The 27,172-nt window shown below is 38.1% G+C and overlaps 39 non-coding genes across 39 annotated transcripts; all 39 read left to right on the top strand.

Moving 5' to 3' along the window:
* The first annotated feature begins 600 nt into the window (after positions 1 to 600).
* Positions 601 to 673, top strand: trnav-cac (transfer RNA valine (anticodon CAC)). The gene has a single exon. It is a non-coding gene; the product is annotated as a tRNA-Val (tRNA).
* A 123-nt stretch (positions 674 to 796) lies between these two features.
* trnav-uac (transfer RNA valine (anticodon UAC)) lies at positions 797 to 869 on the top strand. The gene has a single exon. It is a non-coding gene; the product is annotated as a tRNA-Val (tRNA).
* Positions 870 to 2,164: 1,295 nt separating this feature from the next.
* On the top strand, positions 2,165 to 2,237 carry trnav-cac (transfer RNA valine (anticodon CAC)). Its single transcript has one exon. It is a non-coding gene; the product is annotated as a tRNA-Val (tRNA).
* Positions 2,238 to 3,154: 917 nt separating this feature from the next.
* On the top strand, positions 3,155 to 3,227 carry trnav-cac (transfer RNA valine (anticodon CAC)). The gene has a single exon. It is a non-coding gene; the product is annotated as a tRNA-Val (tRNA).
* A 123-nt stretch (positions 3,228 to 3,350) lies between these two features.
* Positions 3,351 to 3,423, top strand: trnav-uac (transfer RNA valine (anticodon UAC)). Its single transcript has one exon. It is a non-coding gene; the product is annotated as a tRNA-Val (tRNA).
* A 911-nt stretch (positions 3,424 to 4,334) lies between these two features.
* trnav-cac (transfer RNA valine (anticodon CAC)) lies at positions 4,335 to 4,407 on the top strand. The gene has a single exon. It is a non-coding gene; the product is annotated as a tRNA-Val (tRNA).
* Positions 4,408 to 4,718: 311 nt separating this feature from the next.
* trnav-cac (transfer RNA valine (anticodon CAC)) lies at positions 4,719 to 4,791 on the top strand. The gene has a single exon. It is a non-coding gene; the product is annotated as a tRNA-Val (tRNA).
* A 533-nt stretch (positions 4,792 to 5,324) lies between these two features.
* Positions 5,325 to 5,397, top strand: trnav-cac (transfer RNA valine (anticodon CAC)). The gene has a single exon. It is a non-coding gene; the product is annotated as a tRNA-Val (tRNA).
* Positions 5,398 to 5,520: 123 nt separating this feature from the next.
* Positions 5,521 to 5,593, top strand: trnav-uac (transfer RNA valine (anticodon UAC)). Its single transcript has one exon. It is a non-coding gene; the product is annotated as a tRNA-Val (tRNA).
* A 1,295-nt stretch (positions 5,594 to 6,888) lies between these two features.
* On the top strand, positions 6,889 to 6,961 carry trnav-cac (transfer RNA valine (anticodon CAC)). Its single transcript has one exon. It is a non-coding gene; the product is annotated as a tRNA-Val (tRNA).
* An 891-nt stretch (positions 6,962 to 7,852) lies between these two features.
* trnav-cac (transfer RNA valine (anticodon CAC)) lies at positions 7,853 to 7,925 on the top strand. The gene has a single exon. It is a non-coding gene; the product is annotated as a tRNA-Val (tRNA).
* Positions 7,926 to 8,048: 123 nt separating this feature from the next.
* On the top strand, positions 8,049 to 8,121 carry trnav-uac (transfer RNA valine (anticodon UAC)). The gene has a single exon. It is a non-coding gene; the product is annotated as a tRNA-Val (tRNA).
* A 1,277-nt stretch (positions 8,122 to 9,398) lies between these two features.
* On the top strand, positions 9,399 to 9,471 carry trnav-uac (transfer RNA valine (anticodon UAC)). The gene has a single exon. It is a non-coding gene; the product is annotated as a tRNA-Val (tRNA).
* Positions 9,472 to 9,612: 141 nt separating this feature from the next.
* On the top strand, positions 9,613 to 9,685 carry trnav-aac (transfer RNA valine (anticodon AAC)). Its single transcript has one exon. It is a non-coding gene; the product is annotated as a tRNA-Val (tRNA).
* An 891-nt stretch (positions 9,686 to 10,576) lies between these two features.
* trnav-cac (transfer RNA valine (anticodon CAC)) lies at positions 10,577 to 10,649 on the top strand. Its single transcript has one exon. It is a non-coding gene; the product is annotated as a tRNA-Val (tRNA).
* Positions 10,650 to 10,772: 123 nt separating this feature from the next.
* Positions 10,773 to 10,845, top strand: trnav-uac (transfer RNA valine (anticodon UAC)). Its single transcript has one exon. It is a non-coding gene; the product is annotated as a tRNA-Val (tRNA).
* Positions 10,846 to 12,140: 1,295 nt separating this feature from the next.
* trnav-cac (transfer RNA valine (anticodon CAC)) lies at positions 12,141 to 12,213 on the top strand. The gene has a single exon. It is a non-coding gene; the product is annotated as a tRNA-Val (tRNA).
* Positions 12,214 to 12,720: 507 nt separating this feature from the next.
* On the top strand, positions 12,721 to 12,793 carry trnav-uac (transfer RNA valine (anticodon UAC)). Its single transcript has one exon. It is a non-coding gene; the product is annotated as a tRNA-Val (tRNA).
* A 311-nt stretch (positions 12,794 to 13,104) lies between these two features.
* On the top strand, positions 13,105 to 13,177 carry trnav-cac (transfer RNA valine (anticodon CAC)). Its single transcript has one exon. It is a non-coding gene; the product is annotated as a tRNA-Val (tRNA).
* Positions 13,178 to 13,880: 703 nt separating this feature from the next.
* trnav-uac (transfer RNA valine (anticodon UAC)) lies at positions 13,881 to 13,953 on the top strand. Its single transcript has one exon. It is a non-coding gene; the product is annotated as a tRNA-Val (tRNA).
* A 311-nt stretch (positions 13,954 to 14,264) lies between these two features.
* trnav-cac (transfer RNA valine (anticodon CAC)) lies at positions 14,265 to 14,337 on the top strand. The gene has a single exon. It is a non-coding gene; the product is annotated as a tRNA-Val (tRNA).
* A 123-nt stretch (positions 14,338 to 14,460) lies between these two features.
* trnav-uac (transfer RNA valine (anticodon UAC)) lies at positions 14,461 to 14,533 on the top strand. The gene has a single exon. It is a non-coding gene; the product is annotated as a tRNA-Val (tRNA).
* Positions 14,534 to 15,040: 507 nt separating this feature from the next.
* On the top strand, positions 15,041 to 15,113 carry trnav-uac (transfer RNA valine (anticodon UAC)). Its single transcript has one exon. It is a non-coding gene; the product is annotated as a tRNA-Val (tRNA).
* A 311-nt stretch (positions 15,114 to 15,424) lies between these two features.
* trnav-cac (transfer RNA valine (anticodon CAC)) lies at positions 15,425 to 15,497 on the top strand. Its single transcript has one exon. It is a non-coding gene; the product is annotated as a tRNA-Val (tRNA).
* A 123-nt stretch (positions 15,498 to 15,620) lies between these two features.
* On the top strand, positions 15,621 to 15,693 carry trnav-uac (transfer RNA valine (anticodon UAC)). The gene has a single exon. It is a non-coding gene; the product is annotated as a tRNA-Val (tRNA).
* A 1,875-nt stretch (positions 15,694 to 17,568) lies between these two features.
* trnav-uac (transfer RNA valine (anticodon UAC)) lies at positions 17,569 to 17,641 on the top strand. The gene has a single exon. It is a non-coding gene; the product is annotated as a tRNA-Val (tRNA).
* Positions 17,642 to 18,936: 1,295 nt separating this feature from the next.
* On the top strand, positions 18,937 to 19,009 carry trnav-cac (transfer RNA valine (anticodon CAC)). Its single transcript has one exon. It is a non-coding gene; the product is annotated as a tRNA-Val (tRNA).
* An 891-nt stretch (positions 19,010 to 19,900) lies between these two features.
* trnav-cac (transfer RNA valine (anticodon CAC)) lies at positions 19,901 to 19,973 on the top strand. The gene has a single exon. It is a non-coding gene; the product is annotated as a tRNA-Val (tRNA).
* A 533-nt stretch (positions 19,974 to 20,506) lies between these two features.
* Positions 20,507 to 20,579, top strand: trnav-cac (transfer RNA valine (anticodon CAC)). The gene has a single exon. It is a non-coding gene; the product is annotated as a tRNA-Val (tRNA).
* An 892-nt stretch (positions 20,580 to 21,471) lies between these two features.
* trnav-uac (transfer RNA valine (anticodon UAC)) lies at positions 21,472 to 21,544 on the top strand. Its single transcript has one exon. It is a non-coding gene; the product is annotated as a tRNA-Val (tRNA).
* Positions 21,545 to 22,265: 721 nt separating this feature from the next.
* On the top strand, positions 22,266 to 22,338 carry trnav-cac (transfer RNA valine (anticodon CAC)). Its single transcript has one exon. It is a non-coding gene; the product is annotated as a tRNA-Val (tRNA).
* Positions 22,339 to 22,461: 123 nt separating this feature from the next.
* Positions 22,462 to 22,534, top strand: trnav-cac (transfer RNA valine (anticodon CAC)). The gene has a single exon. It is a non-coding gene; the product is annotated as a tRNA-Val (tRNA).
* Positions 22,535 to 23,280: 746 nt separating this feature from the next.
* On the top strand, positions 23,281 to 23,353 carry trnav-cac (transfer RNA valine (anticodon CAC)). Its single transcript has one exon. It is a non-coding gene; the product is annotated as a tRNA-Val (tRNA).
* Positions 23,354 to 23,690: 337 nt separating this feature from the next.
* Positions 23,691 to 23,763, top strand: trnav-cac (transfer RNA valine (anticodon CAC)). The gene has a single exon. It is a non-coding gene; the product is annotated as a tRNA-Val (tRNA).
* Positions 23,764 to 24,100: 337 nt separating this feature from the next.
* On the top strand, positions 24,101 to 24,173 carry trnav-cac (transfer RNA valine (anticodon CAC)). The gene has a single exon. It is a non-coding gene; the product is annotated as a tRNA-Val (tRNA).
* Positions 24,174 to 25,520: 1,347 nt separating this feature from the next.
* On the top strand, positions 25,521 to 25,593 carry trnav-cac (transfer RNA valine (anticodon CAC)). The gene has a single exon. It is a non-coding gene; the product is annotated as a tRNA-Val (tRNA).
* A 311-nt stretch (positions 25,594 to 25,904) lies between these two features.
* On the top strand, positions 25,905 to 25,977 carry trnav-cac (transfer RNA valine (anticodon CAC)). Its single transcript has one exon. It is a non-coding gene; the product is annotated as a tRNA-Val (tRNA).
* Positions 25,978 to 26,314: 337 nt separating this feature from the next.
* On the top strand, positions 26,315 to 26,387 carry trnav-cac (transfer RNA valine (anticodon CAC)). Its single transcript has one exon. It is a non-coding gene; the product is annotated as a tRNA-Val (tRNA).
* A 123-nt stretch (positions 26,388 to 26,510) lies between these two features.
* Positions 26,511 to 26,583, top strand: trnav-cac (transfer RNA valine (anticodon CAC)). Its single transcript has one exon. It is a non-coding gene; the product is annotated as a tRNA-Val (tRNA).
* The last annotated feature ends 589 nt before the right edge of the window (positions 26,584 to 27,172 follow it).

The following is a 27,172-nucleotide window of genomic DNA, read 5'->3' on the forward strand; positions in this document are numbered from 1 at the left end:
TGCAAAAATCACATGCAGCAGTTTCTGTAGTGTAGTGGTTATCACGTTCGCTTAACACGCGAAAGGTACCTGGTTTGAAACCGGGTGGAAAAAGTGCTTTCTTTCATAAATGCCTTATTTTGGAAATTCAAATACATGCAGTGAATATCAGTAAAATTTGGTTTAGTCCTTGCAAAAACCACATGAAGCAGTTTCTGTAGTGTAGTGGTTATCACATTTGCTTCACACGCGAAAGGTCCCCGGTTCGAAACCGGGTGGAAACAGTCCTCTTTGACACAATCAGTAAGAACTGTATTTATAACAGATAATATTATTTTGGAAATTCAAATACATGCAGTGAATAGCAGTAAAATTTGGTTTAGTCCTTGCAAAAATCACATGCGGCAGTTTCTGTAGTGTAGTGGTTATCACGTTCGCTTTACATGCGAAAGGTCCCCGGTTCGAAACCGGGTGGAAACAATGCTCTTTGACACATTCAGTAAGAACTGTATTTATAACAGTGAATAGTTGCTTTCATAAATGCCTTATTTTGGAAATTCAAAGACATGCAGTGAATATCAGTAAAATTTGGTTTAGTCCTTGCAAAAACCACACGAAGCAGTTTCTGTAGTGTAGTGGTTATCACATTCGCTTCACACGCGAAAGGTCCCCGGTTCGAAACCGGGTGGAAACAGTGCTCTTTGACACATTCAGTAAGAACTGTATTTATAACAGATAATAATATTTTGGAAATTCAAATACATGCAGTGAATAGCAGTAAAATTTGGTTTAGTCCTTGCAAAAATCACATGCGGCAGTTTCTGTAGTGTAGTGGTTATCACGTTCGCTTTACACGCGAAAGGTCCCCGGTTCGAAACCGGGTGGAAACAGTGCTCTTTGACACATTCAGTAAGAACTGTATTTATAACAGTGAATAGTTGCTTTCATAAATGCCTTATTTTGGAAATTCAAATAAATGATGTGAATATCAGTAAAATTTGGTTTAGTCCTTGCAAAAAACACATGCGGCAGTTTCTGTAGTGTAGTGGTTATCACGTTCGCTTAACACGCGAAAGGTCCCTGGTTTGAAACCGGGTGGTAAAAGTGCTTTCTTTCATAAATGCCTTATATTGGAAATTCAAATACATGCAGTGAATATCAGTAAAATTTGGTTTAGTCCTTGCAAAAACCACATGCAGCGATTTCTGTAATGTAGTGATTATCACATTCGCTTCACACGCGAAAGGTCCCCGGTTCGAAACCTGGGTGGAAACAGTGCCCTTTGAACACATTCAGTAAGAACTGTATTTATAACAGTGAATAGTTGCTTTCATAAATGCCTTATTTTGGAAATTCAAAGACATGCAGTGAATATCAGTAAAATTTGGTTTAGTCCTTGCAAAAATCACATGCAGCAGTTTCTGTAGTGTAGTGGTTATCACGTTCGCTTAACATGCGAAAGGTCCCCGGTTCGAAACCGGTTGGAAACAGTGCATTCTTTCATAAATGCCTTATTTTCGAAATTCAAATACATGCAGTGAATATCAGTAAAATTTGGTTTAGTCCTTGCAAAAATCGCATGCAGCAGTTTCTGTAGTGTAGTGGTTATCACATTCGCTTCACACGCGAAAGGTCCCCGGTTCGAAAACGGGTGGAAACAGTGCTCTTTGACACATTCAGTGAGAACTGTATTTCTAACAGTGAATAGTTGCTTTCATCAATGCCTTATTTTGGAAATTCAAATAAATGATGTGAATATCAGTAAAATTTGGTTTAGTACTTGCAAAAAATGCATGCAGCAGTTTCTGTAGTGTAGTGGTTATCACATTAGCTTCACACGCGAAAGGTCCCCGGTTCGAAACCGGGTGGAAACAGTGCTCTTTGACACATTCAGTAAGAACTGAATTTATAACAGTGAATAGTTGCTTTCATAAATGCCTTATTTTGGAAATTCAAATAAATGATGTGAATATCAGTAAAATTTGGTTTAGTCCTTGCAAAAATCACATGCAGCAGTTTCTGTAGTGTAGTGGTTATCACGTTCGCTTAACACGCGAAAGGTACCTGGTTTGAAACCGGGTGGAAAAAGTGCTTTCTTTCATAAATGCCTTATTTTGGAAATTCAAATACATGCAGTGAATATCAGTAAAATTTGGTTTAGTCCTTGCAAAAACCACATGAAGCAGTTTCTGTAGTGTAGTGGTTATCACATTCGCTTCACACGCGAAAGATCCCCGGTTCGAATCCGGGTGGAAACAGTCCTCTTTGACACAATCAGTAAGAACTGTATTTATAACAGATAATATTATTTTGGAAATTCAAATACATGCAGTGAATAGCAGTAAAATTTGGTTTAGTCCTTGCAAAAATCACATGCGGCAGTTTCTGTAGTGTAGTGGTTATCACGTTCGCTTTACATGCGAAAGGTCCCCGGTTTGAAACCGGGTGGAAACAATGCTCTTTGACACATTCAGTAAGAACTGTATTTATAACAGTGAATAGTTGCTTTCATAAATGCCTTATTTTGGAAATTCAAATAAATGATGTGAATATCAGTAAAATTTGGTTTAGTCCTTGCAAAAATCACATGCAGCAGTTTCTGTAGTGTAGTGGTTATCACGTTCGCTTAACACGCGAAAGGTACCTGGTTTGAAACCGGGTGGAAAAAGTGCTTTCTTTCATAAATGCCTTATTTTGGAAATTCAAATACATGCAGTGAATATCAGTAAAATTTGGTTTAGTCCTTGCAAAAACCACATGAAGCAGTTTCTGTAGTGTAGTGGTTATCACATTTGCTTCACACGCGAAAGGTCCCCGGTTCGAAACCGGGTGGAAACAGTCCTCTTTGACACAATCAGTAAGAACTGTATTTATAACAGATAATATTATTTTGGAAATTCAAATACATGCAGTGAATAGCAGTAAAATTTGGTTTAGTCCTTGCAAAAATCACATGCGGCAGTTTCTGTAGTGTAGTGGTTATCACGTTCGCTTTACATGCGAAAGGTCCCCGGTTCGAAACCGGGTGGAAACAATGCTCTTTGACACATTCAGTAAGAACTGTATTTATAACAGTGAATAGTTGCTTTCATAAATGCCTTATTTTGGAAATTCAAAGACATGCAGTGAATATCAGTAAAATTTGGTTTAGTCCTTGCAAAAACCACACGAAGCAGTTTCTGTAGTGTAGTGGTTATCACATTCGCTTCACACGCGAAAGGTCCCCGGTTCGAAACCGGGTGGAAACAGTGCTCTTTGACACATTCAGTAAGAACTGTATTTATAACAGATAATAATATTTTGGAAATTCAAATACATGCAGTGAATAGCAGTAAAATTTGGTTTAGTCCTTGCAAAAATCACATGCGGCAGTTTCTGTAGTGTAGTGGTTATCACGTTCGCTTTACACGCGAAAGGTCCCCGGTTCGAAACCGGGTGGAAACAGTGCTCTTTGACACATTCAGTAAGAACTGTATTTATAACAGTGAATAGTTGCTTTCATAAATGCCTTATTTTGGAAATTCAAATAAATGATGTGAATATCAGTAAAATTTGGTTTAGTCCTTGCAAAAAACACATGCGGCAGTTTCTGTAGTGTAGTGGTTATCACGTTCGCTTAACACGCGAAAGGTCCCTGGTTTGAAACCGGGTGGTAAAAGTGCTTTCTTTCATAAATGCCTTATATTGGAAATTCAAATACATGCAGTGAATATCAGTAAAATTTGGTTTAGTCCTTGCAAAAACCACATGCAGCGATTTCTGTAATGTAGTGATTATCACATTCGCTTCACACGCGAAAGGTCCCCGGTTCGAAACCTGGGTGGAAACAGTGCCCTTTGAACACATTCAGTAAGAACTGTATTTATAACAGTGAATAGTTGCTTTCATAAATGCCTTATTTTGGAAATTCAAAGACATGCAGTGAATATCAGTAAAATTTGGTTTAGTCCTTGCAAAAATCACATGCAGCAGTTTCTGTAGTGTAGTGGTTATCACGTTCGCTTAACATGCGAAAGGTCCCCGGTTCGAAACCGGTTGGAAACAGTGCATTCTTTCATAAATGCCTTATTTTCGAAATTCAAATACATGCAGTGAATATCAGTAAAATTTGGTTTAGTCCTTGCAAAAATCGCATGCAGCAGTTTCTGTAGTGTAGTGGTTATCACGTTCGCTTCACACGCGAAAGGTCCCCGGTTCGAAAACGGGTGGAAACAGTGCTCTTTGACACATTCAGTAAGAACTGTATTTATAACAGTGAATAGTTGCTTTCATCAATGCCTTATTTTGGAAATTCAAATAAATGATGTGAATATCAGTAAAATTTGGTTTAGTACTTGCAAAAAATGCATGCAGCAGTTTCTGTAGTGTAGTGGTTATCACATTCGCTTCACACGCGAAAGGTCCCCGGTTCGAAACCGGGTGGAAACAGTGCTCTTTGACACATTCAGTAAGAACTGAATTTATAACAGTGAATAGTTGCTTTCATAAATGCCTTATTTTGGAAATTCAAATAAATGATGTGAATATCAGTAAAATTTGGTTTAGTCCTTGCAAAAATCACATGCAGCAGTTTCTGTAGTGTAGTGGTTATCACGTTCGCTTCACACGCGAAAGGTACCTGGTTTGAAACCGGGTGGAAAAAGTGCTTTCTTTCATAAATGCCTTATTTTGGAAATTCAAATACATGCAGTGAATATCAGTAAAATTTGGTTTAGTCCTTGCAAAAACCACATGAAGCAGTTTCTGTAGTGTAGTGGTTATCACATTCGCTTCACACGCGAAAGATCCCCGGTTCGAATCCGGGTGGAAACAGTGCTCTTTGACACAATCAGTAAGAACTGTATTTATAACAGATAATATTATTTTGGAAATTCAAATACATGCAGTGAATAGCAGTAAAATTTGGTTTAGTCCTTGCAAAAATCACATGCGGCAGTTTCTGTAGTGTAGTGGTTATCACGTTCGCTTTACATGCGAAAGGTCCCCGGTTCGAAACCGGGTGGAAACAATGCTCTTTGACACATTCAGTAAGAACTGTATTTATAACAGTGAATAGTTGCTTTCATAAATGCCTTATTTTGGAAATTCAAAGACATGCAGTGAATATCAGTAAAATTTGGTTTAGTCCTTGCAAAAACCACATGAAGCAGTTTCTGTAGTGTAGTGGTTATCACATTCGCTTCACACGCGAAAGGTCCCCAGTTCGAAACCGGGTGGAAACAGTGCTCTTTGACACATTCAGTAAGAACTGTATTTATAACAGATAATAATATTTTGGAAATTCAAATACATGCAGTGAATATCAGTAAAATTTGGTTTAGTCCTTGCAAAAACCACACGAAGCAGTTTCTGTAGTGTAGTGGTTATCACATTCGCTTCACACGCGAAAGGTCCCCGGTTCGAAACCGGGTGGAAACAGTGCTCTTTGACACATTCAGTAAGAACTGTATTTATAACAGATAATAATATTTTGGAAATTCAAATACATGCAGTGAATAGCAGTAAAATTTGGTTTAGTCCTTGCAAAAATCACATGCGGCAGTTTCTGTAGTGTAGTGGTTATCACGTTCGCTTTACACGCGAAAGGTCCCCGGTTCGAAACCGGGTGGAAACAGTGCTCTTTGACACATTCAGTAAGAACTGTATTTATAACAGTGAATAGTTGCTTTCATAAATGCCTTATTTTGGAAATTCAAATAAATGATGTGAATATCAGTAAAATTTGGTTTAGTCCTTGCAAAAAACACATGCGGCAGTTTCTGTAGTGTAGTGGTTATCACGTTCGCTTAACACGCGAAAGGTCCCTGGTTTGAAACCGGGTGGTAAAAGTGCATTCTTTCATCAATGCCTTATATTCGAAATTCAAATACATGCAGTGAATATCAGTAAAATTTGGTTTAGTCCTTGCAAAAACCACATGCAGCGATTTCTGTAATGTAGTGATTATCACATTCGCTTCACACGCGAAAGGTCCCCGGTTCGAAACCTGGGTGGAAACAGTGCCCTTTGACACATTCAGTAAGAACTGTATTTATAACAGTGAATAGTTGCTTTCATAAATGCCTTATTTTGGAAATTCAAATAAATGATGTGAATATCAGTAAAATTTGGTTTAGTCCTTGCAAAAATCACAAGCAGCAGTTTCTGTAGTGTAGTGGTTATCACGTTCGCTTAACATGCGAAAGGTCCCTGGTTCGAAACCGGGTGGAAACAGTGCATTCTTTCATAAATGCCTTATTTTCGAAATTCAAATACATGCAGTGAATATCAGTCAAATTTGGTTTAGTCCTTGCAAAAATCACATGCAGCAGTTTCTGTAGTGTAGTGGTTATCACGTTCGCTTAACACGTGAAAGGTCCCCGGTTCGAAACCGGGTGGAAACAGTGCTCTTTGAACACATTCAGTAAGAACTGTATTTATAACAGTGAATAGTTGCTTTCATAAATGCCTTATTTTGGAAATTCAAAGACATGCAGTGAATATCAGTAAAATTTGGTTTAGTCCTTGCAAAAATCACATGCAGCAGTTTCTGTAGTGTAGTGGTTATCACGTTCGCTTAACATGCGAAAGGTCCCCGGTTCGAAAACGGTTGGAAACAGTGCATTCTTTCATAAATGCCTTATTTTCGAAATTCAAATACATGCAGTGAATATCAGTAAAATTTGGTTTAGTCCTTGCAAAAATCACATGCAGCAGTTTCTGTAGTGTAGTGGTTATCACGTTTGCTTAACACGCAAAAGGTCCCCGGTTCGAAAACGGGTGGAAACAGTGCTCTTTGACACATTCAGTGAGAACTGTATTTATAACAGTGAATAGTTGCTTTCATCAATGCCTTATTTTGGAAATTCAAATAAATGATGTGAATATCAGTAAAATTTGGTTTAGTACTTGCAAAAAACGCATGCAGCAGTTTCTGTAGTGTAGTGGTTATCACATTCGCTTCACACGCGAAAGGTCCCCGGTTCGAAACCGGGTGGAAACAGTGCTCTTTGACACATTCAGTAAGAACTGTATTTATAACAGTGAATAGTTGCTTTCATAAATGCCTTATTTTGGAAATTCAAAGACATGCAGTGAATATCAGTAAAATTTGGTTTAGACCTTGCAAAAACCACATGCAGCAGTTTCTGTAGTGTAGTGGTTATCACGTTCGCTTAACACGCGAAAGGTCCCCGGTTCGAAATAGGGTGGAAACAGTGCATTCTTTCATAAATGCCTTATTTTGGAAATTCAAATACATGCAGTGAATATCAGTAAAATTTGGTTTAGTCCTTGCAAAAATCACATGAAGCAGTTTCTGTAGTGTAGTGGTTATCACATTTGCTTCATACGCGAAAGGTCCCCGGTTCGAAACCGGGTGGAAACGGTGCTCTTTGACACATTCAGTAAGAACTGTATTTATAACAGATAATGATATTTTGGAAATTCAAATACATGCAGTGAATAGCAGTAAAATTTGGTTTAGTCCTTGCAAAAATCACATGCGGCAGTTTCTGTAGTGTAGTGGTTATCACGTTCGCTTAAAACGCGAAAGGTACCTGGTTTGAAACCGGGTGGAAAAAGTGCTTTCTTTCATAAATGCCTTATTTTGGAAATTCAAATACATGCAGTGAATATCAGTAAAATTTGGTTTAGTCCTTGCAAAAATCACATGCGGCAGTTTCTGTAGTGTAGTGGTTATCACGTTCGCTTTACATGCGAAAGGTCCCCGGTTCGAAACCGGGTGGAAACAATGCTCTTTGACACATTCAGTAAGAACTGTATTTATAACAGTGAATAGTTGCTTTCATAAATGCCTTATTTTGGAAATTCAAAGACATGCAGTGAATATCAGTAAAATTTGGTTTAGTCCTTGCAAAAACCACACGAAGCAGTTTCTGTAGTGTAGTGGTTATCACATTCGCTTCACACGCGAAAGGTCCCCGGTTCGAAACCGGGTGGAAACAGTGCTCTTTGACACATTCAGTAAGAACTGTATTTATAACAGATAATAATATTTTGGAAATTCAAATACATGCAGTGAATAGCAGTAAAATTTGGTTTAGTCCTTGCAAAAATCACATGCGGCAGTTTCTGTAGTGTAGTGGTTATCACGTTCGCTTTACACGCGAAAGGTCCCCGGTTCGAAACCGGGTGGAAACAGTGCTCTTTGACACATTCAGTAAGAACTGTATTTATAACAGTGAATAGTTGCTTTCATAAATGCCTTATTTTGGAAATTCAAATAAATGATGTGAATATCAGTAAAATTTGGTTTAGTCCTTGCAAAAAACACATGCGGCAGTTTCTGTAGTGTAGTGGTTATCACGTTCCCTTAACACGCGAAAGGTCCCTGGTTTGAAACCGGGTGGTAAAAGTGCTTTCTTTCATAAATGCCTTATATTGGAAATTCAAATACATGCAGTGAATATCAGTAAAATTTGGTTTAGTCCTTGCAAAAACCACATGCAGCGATTTCTGTAATGTAGTGATTATCACATTCGCTTCACACGCGAAAGGTCCCCGGTTCGAAACCTGGGTGGAAACAGTGCCCTTTGACACATTCAGTAAGAACTGTATTTATAACAGTGAATAGTTGCTTTCATAAATGCCTTATTTTGGAAATTCAAATAAATGATGTGAATATCAGTAAAATTTGGTTTACTCCTTGCAAAAATCACATGCAGCAGTTTCTGTAGTGTAGTGGTTATCACGTTCGCTTAACATGCGAAAGGTCCCCGGTTCGAAACCGGGTGGAAACGGTGCATTCTTTCATAAATGCCTTATTTTCGAAATTCAAATACATGCAGTGAATATCAGTCAAATTTGGTTTAGACCTTGCAAAAATCACATGCAGCAGTTTCTGTAGTGTAGTGGTTATCACGTTCGCTTAACACGTGAAAGGTCCCCGGTTCGAAACCGGGTGGAAACAGTGCTCTTTGAACACATTCAGTAAGAACTGTATTTATAACAGTGAATAGTTGCTTTCATAAATGCCTTATTTTGGAAATTCAAAGACATGCAGTGAATATCAGTAAAATTTGGTTTAGACCTTGCAAAAACCACATGCAGCAGTTTCTGTAGTGTAGTGGTTATCACGTTCGCTTAACACGCGAAAGGTCCCCGGTTCAAAATAGGGTGGAAACAGTGCATTCTTTCATAAATGCCTTATTTTGGAAATTCAAATACATGCAGTGAATATCAGTAAAATTTGGTTTAGTCCTTGCAAAAATCACATGAAGCAGTTTCTGTAGTGTAGTGGTTATCACATTTGCTTCATACGCGAAAGGTCCCCGGTTCGAAACCGGGTGGAAACAGTGCTCTTTGACACATTCAGTAAGAACTGTATTTATAAGAGATAATAATATTTTGGAAATTCAAATACATGCAGTGAATAGCAGTAAAATTTGGTTTAGTCCTTGCAAAAATCACATGCGGCAGTTTCTGTAGTGTAGTGGTTATCACGTTCGCTTTACACGCGAAAGGTCCCCGGTTCGAAACCGGGTGGAAACAGTGCTCTTTGACACATTCAGTAAGAACTGAATTTATAACAGTGAATAGTTGCTTTCATAAATGCCTTATTTTGGAAATTCAAATAAATGATGTGAATATCAGTAAAATTTGGTTTAGTCCTTGCAAAAATCACATGCAGCAGTTTCTGTAGTGTAGTGGTTATCACGTTCGCTTAACACGCGAAAGGTCCCCGGTTCGAAACCGGGTGGAAACAGTGCTCTTTGACACATTCAGTAAGAACTGTATTTATAACAGTGAATAGTTGCTTTCATAAATGCCTTATTTTGGAAATTCAAAGACATGCAGTGAATATCAGTAAAATTTGGTTTAGACCTTGCAAAAACCACATGCAGCAGTTTCTGTAGTGTAGTGGTTATCACGTTCGCTTAACACGCGAAAGGTCCCCGGTTCGAAATAGGGTGGAAACAGTGCATTCTTTCATAAATGCCTTATTTTGGAAATTCAAATACATGCAGTGAATATCAGTAAAATTTGGTTTAGTCCTTGCAAAAATCACATGAAGCAGTTTCTGTAGTGTAGTGGTTATCACATTTGCTTCATACGCGAAAGGTCCCCGGTTCGAAACCGGGTGGAAACAGTGCTCTTTGACACATTCAGTAAGAACTGTATTTATAACAGATAATAATATTTTGGAAATTCAAATACATGCAGTGAATAGCAGTAAAATTTGGTTTAGTCCTTGCAAAAATCACATGCGGCAGTTTCTGTAGTGTAGTGGTATTCACGTTCGCTTTACACGCGAAAGGTCCCCGGTTCGAAACCGGGTGGAAACAGTGCTCTTTGACACATTCAGTAAGAACTGAATTTATAACAGTGAATAGTTGCTTTCATAAATGCCTTACTTTGGAAATTCAAATAAATGATGTGAATATCAGTAAAATTTGGTTTAGTCCTTGCAAAAATCACATGCAGCAGTTTCTGTAGTGTAGTGGTTATCACGTTCGCTTAACACGCGAAAGGTACCTGGTTTGAAACCGGGTGGAAAAAGTGCTTTCTTTCATAAATGCCTTATTTTGGAAATTCAAAGACATGCAGTGAATATCAGTAAAATTTGGTTTAGTCCTTGCAAAAACCACACGAAGCAGTTTCTGTAGTGTAGTGGTTATCACATTCGCTTCACACGCGAAAGGTCCCCGGTTCGAAACCGGGTGGAAACAGTGCTCTTTGACACATTCAGTAAGAACTGTATTTATAACAGATAATAATATTTTGGAAATTCAAATACATGCAGTGAATAGCAGTAAAATTTGGTTTAGTCCTTGCAAAAATCACATGCGGCAGTTTCTGTAGTGTAGTGGTTATCACGTTCGCTTTACACGCGAAAGGTCCCCGGTTCGAAACCGGGTGGAAACAGTGCTCTTTGACACATTCAGTAAGAACTGTATTTATAACAGTGAATAGTTGCTTTCATAAATGCCTTATTTTGGAAATTCAAATAAATGATGTGAATATCAGTAAAATTTGGTTTAGTCCTTGCAAATAACACATGCGGCAGTTTCTGTAGTGTAGTGGTTATCACGTTCGCTTAACACGCGAAAGGTCCCTGGTTTGAAACCGGGTGGTAAAAGTGCTTTCTTTCATAAATGCCTTATATTGGAAATTCAAATACATGCAGTGAATATCAGTAAAATTTGGTTTAGTCCTTGCAAAAACCACATGCAGCGATTTCTGTAATGTAGTGATTATCACATTCGCTTCACACGCGAAAGGTCCCCGGTTCGAAACCTGGGTGGAAACAGTGCCCTTTGACACATTCAGTAAGAACTGTATTTATAACAGTGAATAGTTGCTTTCATAAATGCCTTATTTTGGAAATTCAAATAAATGATGTGAATATCAGTAAAATTTGGTTTACTCCTTGCAAAAATCACATGCAGCAGTTTCTGTAGTGTAGTGGTTATCACGTTCGCTTAACATGCGAAAGGTCCCCGGTTCGAAACCGGGTGGAAACGGTGCATTCTTTCATAAATGCCTTATTTTCGAAATTCAAATACATGCAGTGAATATCAGTCAAATTTGGTTTAGTCCTTGCAAAAATCACATGCAGCAGTTTCTGTAGTGTAGTGGTTATCACGTTCGCTTAACACGTGAAAGGTCCCCGGTTCGAAACCGGGTGGAAACAGTGCTCTTTGAACACATTCAGTAAGAACTGTATTTATAACAGTGAATAGTTGCTTTCATAAATGCCTTATTTTGGAAATTCAAAGACATGCAGTGAATATCAGTAAAATTTGGTTTAGTCCTTGCAAAAATCACATGCAGCAGTTTCTGTAGTGTAGTGGTTATCACGTTCGCTTAACATGCGAAAGGTCCCCGGTTCAAAAACGGTTGGAAACAGTGCATTCTTTCATAAATGCCTTATTTTCGAAATTCAAATACATGCAGTGAATATCAGTAAAATTTGGTTTAGTCCTTGCAAAAATCACATGCAGCAGTTTCTGTAGTGTAGTGGTTATCACGTTCGCTTAACACGCGAAAGGTCCCCGGTTCGAAAACGGGTGGAAACAGTGCTCTTTGACACATTCAGTGAGAACTGTATTTATAACAGTGAATAGTTGCTTTCATCAATGCCTTATTTTGGAAATTCAAATAAATTATGTGAATATCAGTAAAATTTGGTTTAGTACTTGCAAAAAACGCATGCAGCAGTTTCTGTAGTGTAGTGGTTATCACATTCGCTTCACACGCGAAAGGTCCCCGGTTCGAAACCGGGTGGAAACAGTGCTCTTTGACACATTCAGTAAGAACTGTATTTATAACAGTGAATAGTTGCTTTCATAAATGCCTTATTTTGGAAATTCAAAGACATGCAGTGAATATCAGTAAAATTTGGTTTAGACCTTGCAAAAACCACATGCAGCAGTTTCTGTAGTGTAGTGGTTATCACGTTCGCTTAACACGCGAAAGGTCCCCGGTTCGAAATAGGGTGGAAACAGTGCATTCTTTCATAAATGCCTTATTTTGGAAATTCAAATACATGCAGTGAATATCAGTAAAATTTGGTTTAGTCCTTGCAAAAATCACATGAAGCAGTTTCTGTAGTGTAGTGGTTATCACATTTGCTTCATACGCGAAAGGTCCCCGGTTCGAAACCGGGTGGAAACAGTGCTCTTTGACACATTCAGTAAGAACTGTATTTATAAGAGATAATAATATTTTGGAAATTCAAATACATGCAGTGAATAGCAGTAAAATTTGGTTTAGTCCTTGCAAAAATCACATGCGGCAGTTTCTGTAGTGTAGTGGTTATCACGTTCGCTTTACACGCGAAAGGTCCCCGGTTCGAAACCGGGTGGAAACAGTGCTCTTTGACACATTCAGTAAGAACTGAATTTATAACAGTGAATAGTTGCTTTCATAAATGCCTTATTTTGGAAATTCAAATAAATGATGTGAATATCAGTAAAATTTGGTTTAGTCCTTGCAAAAATCACATGCAGCAGTTTCTGTAGTGTAGTGGTTATCACGTTCGCTTAACACGCGAAAGGTACCTGGTTTGAAACCGGGTGGAAAAAGTGCTTTCTTTCATAAATGCCTTATTTTGGAAATTCAAATACATGCAGTGAATATCAGTAAAATTTGGTTTAGTCCTTGCAAAAACCACACGAAGCAGTTTCTGTAGTGTAGTGGTTATCACATTCGCTTCACACGCGAAAGGTCCCCGGTTCGAAACCGGGTGGAAACAGTGCTCTTTGACACATTCAGTAAGAACTGTATTTATAACAGATAATAATATTTTGGAAATTCAAATACATGCAGTGAATAGCAGTAAAATTTGGTTTAGTCCTTGCAAAAATCACATGCGGCAGTTTCTGTAGTGTAGTGGTTATCACGTTTGCTTTACACGCGAAAGGTCCCCGGTTCGAAACCGGGTGGAAACAGTGCTCTTTGACACATTCAGTAAGAACTGTATTTATAACAGTGAATAGTTGCTTTCATAAATGCCTTATTTTGGAAATTCAAAGACATGCAGTGAATATCAGTAAAATTTGGTTTAGACCTTGCAAAAACCACATGCAGCAGTTTCTGTAGTGTAGTGGTTATCACGTTCGCTTAACACGCGAAAGGTCCCCGGTTCGAAATAGGGTGGAAACAGTGCATTCTTTCATAAATGCCTTATTTTGGAAATTCAAATACATGCAGTGAATATCAGTAAAATTTGGTTTAGTCCTTGCAAAAATCACATGAAGCAGTTTCTGTAGTGTAGTGGTTATCACATTTGCTTCATACGCGAAAGGTCCCCGGTTCGAAACCGGGTGGAAACAGTGCTCTTTGACACATTCAGTAAGAACTGTATTTATAAGAGATAATAATATTTTGGAAATTCAAATACATGCAGTGAATAGCAGTAAAATTTGGTTTAGTCCTTGCAAAAATCACATGCGGCAGTTTCTGTAGTGTAGTGGTTATCACGTTCGCTTTACACGCGAAAGGTCCCCGGTTCGAAACCGGGTGGAAACAGTGCTCTTTGACACATTCAGTAAGAACTGAATTTATAACAGTGAATAGTTGCTTTCATAAATGCCTTATTTTGGAAATTCAAATAAATGATGTGAATATCAGTAAAATTTGGTTTAGTCCTTGCAAAAATCACATGCAGCAGTTTCTGTAGTGTAGTGGTTATCACGTTCGCTTAACACGCGAAAGGTACCTGGTTTGAAACCGGGTGGAAAAAGTGCTTTCTTTCATAAATGCCTTATTTTGGAAATTCAAATACATGCAGTGAATATCAGTAAAATTTGGTTTAGTCCTTGCAAAAACCACACGAAGCAGTTTCTGTAGTGTAGTGGTTATCACATTCGCTTCACACGCGAAAGGTCCCCGGTTCGAAACCGGGTGGAAACAGTGCTCTTTGACACATTCAGTAAGAACTGTATTTATAACAAATAATAATATTTTGGAAATTCAAATACATGCAGTGAATAGCAGTAAAATTTGGTTTAGTCCTTGCAAAAATCACATGCGGCAGTTTCTGTAGTGTAGTGGTTATCACGTTCGCTTTACACGCGAAAGGTCCCCGGTTCGAAACCGGGTGGAAACAGTGCTCTTTGACACATTCAGTAAGAACTGTATTTATAACAGTGAATAGTTGCTTTCATAAATGCCTTATTTTGGAAATTCAAAGACATGCAGTGAATATCAGTAAAATTTGGTTTAGACCTTGCAAAAACCACATGCAGCAGTTTCTGTAGTGTAGTGGTTATCACGTTCGCTTAACACGCGAAAGGTCCCCGGTTCGAAATAGGGTGGAAACAGTGCATTCTTTCATAAATGCCTTATTTTGGAAATTCAAATACATGCAGTGAATATCAGTAAAATTTGGTTTAGTCCTTGCAAAAATCACATGAAGCAGTTTCTGTAGTGTAGTGGTTATCACATTTGCTTCATACGCGAAAGGTCCCCGGTTCGAAACCGGGTGGAAACAGTGCTCTTTGACACATTCAGTAAGAACTGTATTTATAAGAGATAATAATATTTTGGAAATTCAAATACATGCAGTGAATAGCAGTAAAATTTGGTTTAGTCCTTGCAAAAATCACATGCGGCAGTTTCTGTAGTGTAGTGGTTATCACGTTCGCTTTACACGCGAAAGGTCCCCGGTTCGAAACCGGGTGGAAACAGTGCTCTTTGACACATTCAGTAAGAACTGAATTTATAACAGTGAATAGTTGCTTTCATAAATGCCTTATTTTGGAAATTCAAATAAATGATGTGAATATCAGTAAAATTTGGTTTAGTCCTTGCAAAAATCACATGCAGCAGTTTCTGTAGTGTAGTGGTTATCACGTTCGCTTAACACGCGAAAGGTACCTGGTTTGAAACCGGGTGGAAAAAGTGCTTTCTTTCATAAATGCCTTATTTTGGAAATTCAAATACATGCAGTGAATATCAGTAAAATTTGGTTTAGTCCTTGCAAAAACCACACGAAGCAGTTTCTGTAGTGTAGTGGTTATCACATTCGCTTCACACGCGAAAGGTCCCCGGTTCGAAACCGGGTGGAAACAGTGCTCTTTGACACATTCAGTAAGAACTGTATTTATAACAGATAATAATATTTTGGAAATTCAAATACATGCAGTGAATAGCAGTAAAATTTGGTTTAGTCCTTGCAAAAATCACATGCGGCAGTTTCTGTAGTGTAGTGGTTATCACGTTCGCTTTACACGCGAAAGGTCCCCGGTTCGAAACCGGGTGGAAACAGTGCTCTTTGACACATTCAGTAAGAACTGTATTTATAACAGTGAATAGTTGCTTTCATAAATGCCTTATTTTGGAAATTCAAATAAATGATGTGAATATCAGTAAAATTTGGTTTAGTCCTTGCAAAAAACACATGCGGCAGTTTCTGTAGTGTAGTGGTTATCACGTTCGCTTAACACGCGAAAGGTCCCTGGTTTGAAACCGGGTGGTAAAAGTGCTTTCTTTCATAAATGCCTTATATTGGAAATTCAAATACATGCAGTGAATATCAGTAAAATTTGGTTTAGTCCTTGCAAAAACCACATGCAGCGATTTCTGTAATGTAGTGATTATCACATTCACTTCACACGCGAAAGGTCCCCGGTTCGAAACCTGGGTGGAAACAGTGCCCTTTGACACATTCAGTAAGAACTGTATTTATAACAGTGAATAGTTGCTTTCATAAATGCCTTATTTTGGAAATTCAAATAAATGATGTGAATATCAGTAAAATTTGGTTTACTCCTTGCAAAAATCACATGCAGCAGTTTCTGTAGTGTAGTGGTTATCACGTTCGCTTAACATGCGAAAGGTCCCCGGTTCGAAACCGGGTGGAAACGGTGCATTCTTTCATAAATGCCTTATTTTCGAAATTCAAATACATGCAGTGAATATCAGTCAAATTTGGTTTAGTCCTTGCAAAAATCACATGCAGCAGTTTCTGTAGTGTAGTGGTTATCACGTTCGCTTAACACGTGAAAGGTCCCCGGTTTGAAACCGGGTGGAAACAGTGCTCTTTGAACACATTCAGTAAGAACTGTATTTATAACAGTGAATAGTTGCTTTCATAAATGCCTTATTTTGGAAATTCAAAGACATGCAGTGAATATCAGTAAAATTTGGTTTAGTCCTTGCAAAAATCACATGCAGCAGTTTCTGTAGTGTAGTGGTTATCACGTTCGCTTAACATGCGAAAGGTCCCCGGTTCAAAACCGGTTGGAAACAGTGCATTCTTTCATAAATGCCTTATTTTCGAAATTCAAATACATGCAGTGAATATCAGTAAAATTTGGTTTAGTCCTTGCAAAAATCACATGCAGCAGTTTCTGTAGTGTAGTGGTTATCACGTTCGCTTAACACGCGAAAGGTACCTGGTTTGAAACCGGGTGGAAACAGTGCTCTTTGACACATTCAGTGAGAACTGTATTTATAACAGTGAATAGTTGCTTTCATCAATGCCTTATTTTGGAAATTCAAATAAATGATGTGAATATCAGTAAAATTTGGTTTAGTACTTGCAAAAAACGCATGCAGCAGTTTCTGTAGTGTAGTGGTTATCACATTCGCTTCATACGCGAAAGGTCCCCGGTTCGAAACCGGGTGGAAACAGTGCTCTTTGACACATTCAGTAAGAACTGTATTTATAACAGTGAATAGTTGCTTTCATAAATGCCTTATTTTGGAAATTCAAAGACATGCAGTGAATATCAGTAAAATTTGGTTTAGACCTTGCAAAAACCACAAGCAGCAGTTTCTGTAGTGTAGTGGTTATCACGTTCGCTTAACACGCGAAAGGTACCTGGTTTGAAACCGGGTGGAAAAAGTGCTTTCTTTCATAAATGCCTTATTTTGGAAATTCAAATACATGCAGTGAATATCAGTAAAATTTGGTTTAGTCCTTGCAAAAACCACACGAAGCAGTTTCTGTAGTGTAGTGGTTATCACATTTGCTTCACACGCGAAAGGTCCCCGGTTCGAAACCGGGTGGAAACAGTGCTCTTTGACACATTCAGTAAGAACTGTATTTATAACAGATAATAATATTTTGGAAATTCAAATACATGCAGTGAATAGCAGTAAAATTTGGTTTAGTCCTTGCAAAAATCACATGCGGCAGTTTCTGTAGTGTAGTGGTTATCACGTTCGCTTTACACGCGAAAGGTCCCCGGTTCGAAACCGGGTGGAAACAGTGCTCTTTGACACATTCAGTAAGAACTGTATTTATAACAGTGAATAGTTGCTTTCATAAATGCCTTATTTTGGAAATTCAAATAAATGATGTGAATATCAGTAAAATTTGGTTTAGTCCTTGCAAAAAACACATGCGGCAGTTTCTGTAGTGTAGTGGTTATCACGTTCGCTTAACACGCGAAAGGTCCCTGGTTTGAAACCGGGTGGTAAAAGTGCTTTCTTTCATAAATGCCTTATATTGGAAATTCAAATACATGCAGTGAATATCAGTAAAATTTGGTTTAGTCCTTGCAAAAACCACATGCAGCGATTTCTGTAATGTAGTGATTATCACATTCACTTCACACGCGAAAGGTCCCCGGTTCGAAACCTGGGTGGAAACAGTGCCCTTTGACACATTCAGTAAGAACTGTATTTATAACAGTGAATAGTTGCTTTCATAAATGCCTTATTTTGGAAATTCAAATAAATGATGTGAATATCAGTAAAATTTGGTTTACTCCTTGCAAAAATCACATGCAGCAGTTTCTGTAGTGTAGTGGTTATCACGTTCGCTTAACATGCGAAAGGTCCCCGGTTCGAAACCGGGTGGAAACGGTGCATTCTTTCATAAATGCCTTATTTTCGAAATTCAAATACATGCAGTGAATATCAGTCAAATTTGGTTTAGTCCTTGCAAAAATCACATGCAGCAGTTTCTGTAGTGTAGTGGTTATCACGTTCGCTTAACACGTGAAAGGTCCCCGGTTCGAAACCGGGTGGAAACAGTGCTCTTTGAACACATTCAGTAAGAACTGTATTTATAACAGTGAATAGTTGCTTTCATAAATGCCTTATTTTGGAAATTCAAAGACATGCAGTGAATATCAGTAAAATTTGGTTTAGTCCTTGCAAAAATCACATGCAGCAGTTTCTGTAGTGTAGTGGTTATCACGTTCGCTTAACATGCGAAAGGTCCCCGGTTCAAAACCGGTTGGAAACAGTGCATTCTTTCATAAATGCCTTATTTTCGAAATTCAAATACATGCAGTGAATATCAGTAAAATTTGGTTTAGTCCTTGCAAAAATCACATGCAGCAGTTTCTGTAGTGTAGTGGTTATCACGTTCGCTTAACACGCGAAAGGTCCCCGGTTCGAAAACGGGTGGAAACAGTGCTCTTTGACACATTCAGTGAGAACTGTATTTATAACAGTGAATAGTTGCTTTCATCAATGCCTTATTTTGGAAATTCAAATAAATGATGTGAATATCAGTAAAATTTGGTTTAGTACTTGCAAAAAACGCATGCAGCAGTTTCTGTAGTGTAGTGGTTATCACATTCGCTTCACACGCGAAAGGTCCCCGGTTCGAAACCGGGTGGAAACAGTGCTCTTTGACACATTCAGTAAGAACTGTATTTATAACAGTGAATAGTTGCTTTCATAAATGCCTTATTTTGGAAATTCAAAGACATGCAGTGAATATCAGTAAAATTTGGTTTAGACCTTGCAAAAACCACAAGCAGCAGTTTCTGTAGTGTAGTGGTTATCACGTTCGCTTAACACGCGAAAGGTCCCCGGTTCGAAATAGGGTGGAAACAGTGCTTTCTTTCATAAATGCCTTATTTTGGAAATTCAAATACATGCAGTGAATATCAGTAAAATTTGGTTTAGTCCTTGCAAAAATCACATGAAGCAGTTTCTGTAGTGTAGTGGTTATCACATTTGCTTCATACGCGAAAGGTCCCCGGTTCGAAACCGGGTGGAAACAGTGCTCTTTGACACATTCAGTAAGAACTGTATTTATAAGAGATAATAATATTTTGGAAATTCAAATACATGCAGTGAATAGCAGTAAAATTTGGTTTAGTCCTTGCAAAAATCACATGCGGCAGTTTCTGTAGTGTAGTGGTTATCACGTTCGCTTTACACGTGAAAGGTCCCCGGTTCGAAACCGGGTGGAAACAGTGCTCTTTGACACATTCAGTAAGAACTGAATTTATAACAGTGAATAGTTGCTTTCATAAATGCCTTATTTTGGAAATTCAAATAAATGATGTGAATATCAGTAAAATTTGGTTTAGTCCTTGCAAAAATCACATGCAGCAGTTTCTGTAGTGTAGTGGTTATCACGTTCGCTTAACACGCGAAAGGTACCTGGTTTGAAACCGGGTGGAAAAAGTGCTTTCTTTCATAAATGCCTTATTTTGGAAATTCAAATACATGCAGTGAATATCAGTAAAATTTGGTTTAGTCCTTGCAAAAACCACATGAAGCAGTTTCTGTAGTGTAGTGGTTATCACATTCGCTTCACACGCGAAAGGTCCCCGGTTCGAAACCGGGTGGAAACAGTGCTCTTTGACACAATCAGTAAGAACTGTATTTATAACAGATAATATTATTTTGGAAATTCAAATACATGCAGTGAATAGCAGTAAAATTTGGTTTAGTCCTTGCAAAAATCACATGCGGCAGTTTCTGTAGTGTAGTGGTTATCACGTTCGCTTTACATGCGAAAGGTCCCCGGTTCGAAACCGGGTGGAAACAATGCTCTTTGACACATTCAGTAAGAACTGTATTTATAACAGTGAATAGTTGCTTTCATAAATGCCTTATTTTGGAAATTCAAAGACATGCAGTGAATATCAGTAAAATTTGGTTTAGTCCTTGCAAAAACCACATGAAGCAGTTTCTGTAGTGTAGTGGTTATCCCATTCGCTTCACACGCGAAAGGTCCCCGGTTCGAAACCGGGTGGAAACAGTGCTCTTTGACACATGCAGTAAGAACTGTATTTATAACAGATAATAATATTATGGAAATTCAAATACATGCAGTGAATATCAGTAAAATTTGGTTTAGTCCTTGCAAAAACCACACAAAGCAGTTTCTGTAGTGTAGTGGTTATCACATTCGCTTCACACGCGAAAGGTCCCCGGTTCGAAACCGGGTGGAAACAGTGCTCTTTGACACATTCAGTAAGAACTGTATCTATAACAGTGAATAGTTGCTTTCATAAATGCCTTTTTTTGGAAATTCAAATAAATGATGTGAATATCAGTAAAATTTGGTTTAGTCCTTGCAAAAATCACATGCGGCAGTTTCTGTAGTGTAGTGGTTATCACGTTCGCTTAACACGCGAAAGGTCCCTGGTTTGAAACCGGGTGGTAAAAGTGCTTTCTTTCATAAATGCCTTATATTGGAAATTCAAATACATGCAGTGAATATCAGTAAAATTTGGTTTAGTCCTTGCAAAAACCACATGCAGCGATTTCTGTAATGTAGTGATTATCACATTCGCTTCACACGCGAAAGGTCCCCGGTTCGAAACCTGGGTGGAAACAGTGCCCTTTGACACATTCAGTAAGAACTGTATTTATAACAGTGAATAGTTGCTTTCATAAATGCCTTATTTTGGAAATTCAAAGACATGCAGTGAATATCAGTAAAATTTGGTTTAGACCTTGCAAAAACTACATGCAGCAGTTTCTGTAGTGTAGTGGTTATCACGTTTGCTTAACACGCGAAAGGTCCCCGGTTCGAAATAGGGTGGAAACAGTGCATTCTTTCATAAATGCCTTATTTTGGAAATTCAAATACATGCAGTGAATATCAGTAAAATTTGGTTTAGTCCTTGCAAAAATCACATGAAGCAGTTTCTGTAGTGTAGTGGTTATCACATTTGCTTCATACGCGAAAGGTCCCCGGTTCGAAACCGGGTGGAAACAGTGCTCTTTGACACATTCAGTAAGAACTGTATTTATAACAGATAATAATATTTTGGAAATTCAAATACATGCAGTGAATAGCAGTAAAATTTGGTTTAGTCCTTGCAAAAATAACATGCGGCAGTTTCTGTAGTGTAGTGGTTATCACGTTCGCTTTACACGCGAAAGGTCCCCGGTTCGAAACCGGGTGGAAACAGTGCTCTTTGACACATTCAGTAAGAACTGAATTTATAACAGTGAATAGTTGCTTTCATAAATGCCTTATTTTGGAAATTCAAATAAATGATGTGAATATCAGTAAAATTTGGTTTAGTCCTTGCAAAAATCACATGCAGCAGTTTCTGTAGTGTAGTGGTTATCACGTTCGCTTAACACGCGAAAGGTACCTGGTTTGAAACCGGGTGGAAAAAGTGCTTTCTTTCATAAATGCCTTATTTTGGAAATTCAAATACATGCAGTGAATATCAGTAAAATTTGGTTTAGTCCTTGCAAAAACCACATGAAGCAGTTTCTGTAGTGTAGTGGTTATCACATTCGCTTCACACGCGAAAGGTCCCCGGTTCGAAACCGGGTGGCAACAGTGCTCTTTGACACAATCAGTAAGAACTGTATTTATAACAGATAATATTATTTTGGAAATTCAAATACATGCAGTGAATAGCAGTAAAATTTGGTTTAGTCCTTGCAAAAATCACATGCGGCAGTTTCTGTAGTGTAGTGGTTATCACGTTCGCTTTACATGCGAAAGGTCCCCGGTTCGAAACCGGGTGGAAACAATGCTCTTTGACACATTCAGTAAGAACTGTATTTATAACAGTGAATAGTTGCTTTCATAAATGCCTTATTTTGGAAATTCAAAGACATGCAGTGAATATCAGTAAAATTTGGTTTAGTCCTTGCAAAAACCACATGAAGCAGTTTCTGTAGTGTAGTGGTTATCACATTCGCTTCACACGCGAAAGGTCCCCGGTTCGAAACCGGGTGGAAACAGTGCTCTTTGACACATGCAGTAAGAACTGTATTTATAACAGATAATAATATTATGGAAATTCAAATACATGCAGTGAATATCAGTAAAATTTGGTTTAGTCCTTGCAAAAACCACACGAAGCAGTTTCTGTAGTGTAGTGGTTATCACATTCGCTTCACACGCGAAAGGTCCCCGGTTCGAAACCGGGTGGAAACAGTGCTCTTTGACACATTCAGTAAGAACTGTATTTATAACAGTGAATAGTTGCTTTCATAAATGCCTTATTTTGGAAATTCAAATAAATGATGTGAATATCAGTAAAATTTGGTTTAGTCCTTGCAAAAATCACATGCGGCAGTTTCTGTAGTGTAGTGGTTATCACGTTCGCTTAACACGCGAAAGGTCCCTGGTTTGAAACCGGGTGGTAAAAGTAAAAGTGCTTTCTTTCATAAATGCCTTATATTGGAAATTCAAATACATGCAGTGAATATCAGTAAAATTTGGTTTAGTCCTTGCAAAAACCACATGCAGCGATTTCTGTAATGTAGTGATTATCACATTCGCTTCACACGCGAAAGGTCCCCGGTTCGAAACCTGGGTGGAAACAGTGCCCTTTGACACATTCAGTAAGAACTGTATTTATAACAGTGAATAGTTGCTTTCATAAATGCCTTATTTTGGAAATTCAAATAAATGATGTGAATATCAGTAAAATTTGGTTTAGTCCTTGCAAAAATCACATGCGGCAGTTTCTGTAGTGTAGTGGTTATCACGTTCGCTTTACACGCGAAAGGTCCCCGGTTCGAAACCGTGTGGAAACAATGCTCTTTGACACATTCAGTAAGAACTGTATTTATAACAGTGAATAGTTGCTTTCATAAATGCCTTATTTTGGAAATTCAAAGACATGCAGTGAATATCAGTAAAATTTGGTTTAGTCCTTGCAAAAACCACATGAAGCAGTTTCTGTAGTGTAGTGGTTATCACATTCGCTTCACACGCGAAAGGTCCCCGGTTCGAATCCGGGTGGAAACAGTGCTCTTTGACACAATCAGTAAGAACTGTATTTATAACAGATAATATTATTTTGGAAATTCAAATACATGCAGTGAATAGCAGTAAAATTTGGTTTAGTCCTTGCAAAAATCACATGCGGCAGTTTCTGTAGTGTAGTGGTTATCACGTTCGCTTTACATGCGAAAGGTCCCCGGTTCGAAACCGGGTGGAAACAATGCTCTTTGACACATTCAGTAAGAACTGTATTTATAACAGTGAATAGTTGCTTTCATAAATGCCTTATTTTGGAAATTCAAAGACATGCAGTGAATATCAGTAAAATTTGGTTTAGTCCTTGCAAAAACCACATGAAGCAGTTTCTGTAGTGTAGTGGTTATCACATTCGCTTCACACGCGAAAGGTCCCCGGTTCGAATCCGGGTGGAAACAGTGCTCTTTGACACAATCAGTAAGAACTGTATTTATAACAGATAATATTATTTTGGAAATTCAAATACATGCAGTGAATAGCAGTAAAATTTGGTTTAGTCCTTGCAAAAATCACATGCGGCAGTTTCTGTAGTGTAGTGGTTATCACGTTCGCTTTACATGCGAAAGGTCCCCGGTTCGAAACCGGGTGGTAACAATGCTCTTTGACACATTCAGTAAGAACTGTATTTATAACAGTGAATAGTTGCTTTCATAAATGCCTTATTTTGGAAATTCAAAGACATGCAGTGAATATCAGTAAAATTTGGTTTAGTCCTTGCAAAAACCACATGAAGCAGTTTCTGTAGTGTAGTGGTTATCACATTCGCTTCACACGCGAAAGGTCCCCGGTTCGAAACCGGGTGGAAACAGTGCTCTTTGACACATTCAGTAAGAACTGTATTTATAACAGATAATAATATTTTGGAAATTCAAATACATGCAGTGAATATCAGTAAAATTTGGTTTAGTCCTTGCAAAAACCACACGAAGCAGTTTCTGTAGTGTAGTGGTTATCACATTCGCTTCACACGCGAAAGGTCCCTGGTTCGAAACCGGGTGGAAACAGTGCTCTTTGACACAATCAGTAAGAACTGTATTTATAACAGATAATAATATTTTGGAAATTCAAATACATGCAGTGAATAGCAGTAAAATTTGGTTTAGTCCTTGCAAAAATCACATGCGGCAGTTTCTGTAGTGTAGTGGTTATCACGTTCGCTTTACATGCGAAAGGTCCCCGGTTCGAAACCGGGTGGAAACAATGCTCTTTGACACATTCAGTAAGAACTGTATTTATAACAGTGAATAGTTGCTTTCATAAATGCCTTATTTTGGAAATTCAAAGACATGCAGTGAATATCAGTAAAATTTGGTTTAGTCCTTGCAAAAACCACATGCAGCGATTTCTGTAATGTAGTGATTATCACATTCGCTTCACACGCGAAATGTCCCCGGTTCGAAACCTGGGTGGAAACAGTGCCCTTTGACACATTCAGTAAGAACTGTATTTATAACAGTGAATAGTTGCTTTCATAAATGCCTTATTTTGGAAATTCAAATAAATGATGTGAATATCAGTAAAATTTGGTTTAGTCCTTGCAAAAATCACATGCAGCAGTTTCTGTAGTGTAGTGGTTATCACGTTCGCTTAACATGCGAAAGGTCCCCGGTTCGAAACCGGGTGGAAACAGTGCATTCTTTCATAAATGCCTTATTTTCGAAATTCAAATACATGCAGTGAATATCAGTCAAATTTGGTTTAGTCCTTGCAAAAATCACATGCAGCAGTTTCTGTAGTGTAGTGGTTATCACGTTCGCTTAACACGTGAAAGGTCCCCGGTTCGAAACCGGGTGGAAACAGTGCTCTTTGAACACATTCAGTAAGAACTGTATTTATAACAGTGAATAGTTGCTTTCATAAATGCCTTATTTTGGAAATTCAAAGACATGCAGTGAATATCAGTAAAATTTGGTTTAGTCCTTGCAAAAATCACATGCAGCAGTTTCTGTAGTGTAGTGGTTATCACGTTCGCTTAACACGCGAAAGGTCCCCGGTTCGAAAACGGGTGGAAACAGTGCTCTTTGACACATTCAGTGAGAACTGTATTTATAACAGTGAATAGTTGCTTTCATCAATGCCTTATTTTGGAAATTCAAATAAATGATGTGAATATCAGTAAAATTTGGTTTAGTACTTGCAAAAAACGCATGCAGCAGTTTCTGTAGTGTAGTGGTTATCACATTCGCTTCACACGCGAAAGGTCCCCGGTTCGAAACCGGGTGGAAACAGTGCTCTTTGACACATTCAGTAAGAACTGAATTTATAACAGTGAATAGTTGCTTTCATAAATGCCTTATTTTGGAAATTCAAATAAATGATGTGAATATCAGTAAAATTTGGTTTAGTCCTTGCAAAAATGACATGCAGCAGTTTCTGTAGTGTAGTGGTTATCACGTTCGCTTAACACGTGAAAGGTACCTGGTTTGAAACCGGGTGGAAAAAGTGCTTTCTTTCATAAATGCCTTATTTTGGAAATTCAAATACATGCAGTGAATATCAGTAAAATTTGGTTTAGTCCTTACAAAAACCACATGAAGCAGTTTCTGTAGTGTAGTGGTTATCACATTCGCTTCACACGCGAAAGGTCCCCGGTTCGAAACCGGGTGGAAACAGTGCTCTTTGACACAATCAGTAAGAACTGTATTTATAACAGATAATATTATTTTGGAAATTCAAATACATGCAGTGAATAGCAGTAAAATTTGGTTTAGTCCTTGCAAAAATCATATGCGGCAGTTTCTGTAGTGTAGTGGTTATCACGTTCGCTTTACATGCGAAACGTCCCCGGTTCGAAACCGGGTGGGAACAATGCTCTTTGACACATTCAGTAAGAACTGTATTTATAACAGTGAATAGTTGCTTTCATAAATGCCTTATTTTGGAAATTCAAAGACATGCAGTGAATATCAGTAAAATTTGGTTTAGTCCTTGCAAAAACCACATGAAGCAGTTTCTGTAGTGTAGTGGTTATCACATTCGCTTCACACGCGAAAGGTCCCCGGTTCGAAACCGGGTGGAAACAGTGCTCTTTGACACATTCAGTAAGAACTGTATTTATAACAGATAATAATATTTTGGAAATTCAAATACATGCAGTGAATATCAGTAAAATTTGGTTTAGTCCTTGCAAAAACCACACGAAGCAGTTTCTGTAGTGTAGTGGTTATCACATTCGCTTCACACGCGAAAGGTCCCCGGTTCGAAACCGGGTGGAAACAGTGCTCTTTGACACAATCAGTAAGAACTGTATTTATAACAGATAATAATATTTTGGAAATTCAAATACATGCAGTGAATAGCAGTAAAATTTGGTTTAGTCCTTGCAAAAATCACATGCGGCAGTTTCTGTAGTGTAGTGGTTATCACGTTCGCTTTACATGCGAAAGGTTCCCGGTTCGAAACCGGGTGGAAACAATGCTCTTTGACACATTCAGTAAGAACTGTATTTATAACAGTGAATAGTTGCTTTCATAAATGCCTTATTTTGGAAATTCAAAGACATGCAGTGAATATCAGTAAAATTTGGTTTAGTCCTTGCAAAAACCACATGAAGCAGTTTCTGTAGTGTAGTGGTTATCACATTCGCTTCACACGCGAAAGGTCCCCGGTTCGAAACTGGGTGGAAACAGTGCTCTTTGACACATTCAGTAAGAACTGTATTTATAACAGATAATAATATTTTGGAAATTCAAATACATGCAGTGAATATCAGTAAAATTTGGTTTAGTCCTTGCAAAAACCACACGAAGCAGTTTCTGTAGTGTAGTGGTTATCACATTCGCTTCACACGCGAAAGGTCCCCGGTTC

This window comes from Salvelinus alpinus, chromosome 3 (genome assembly GCF_045679555.1).
Source record: "Salvelinus alpinus chromosome 3, SLU_Salpinus.1, whole genome shotgun sequence".
Taxonomy (NCBI): Eukaryota; Metazoa; Chordata; class Actinopteri; order Salmoniformes; family Salmonidae; genus Salvelinus; species Salvelinus alpinus.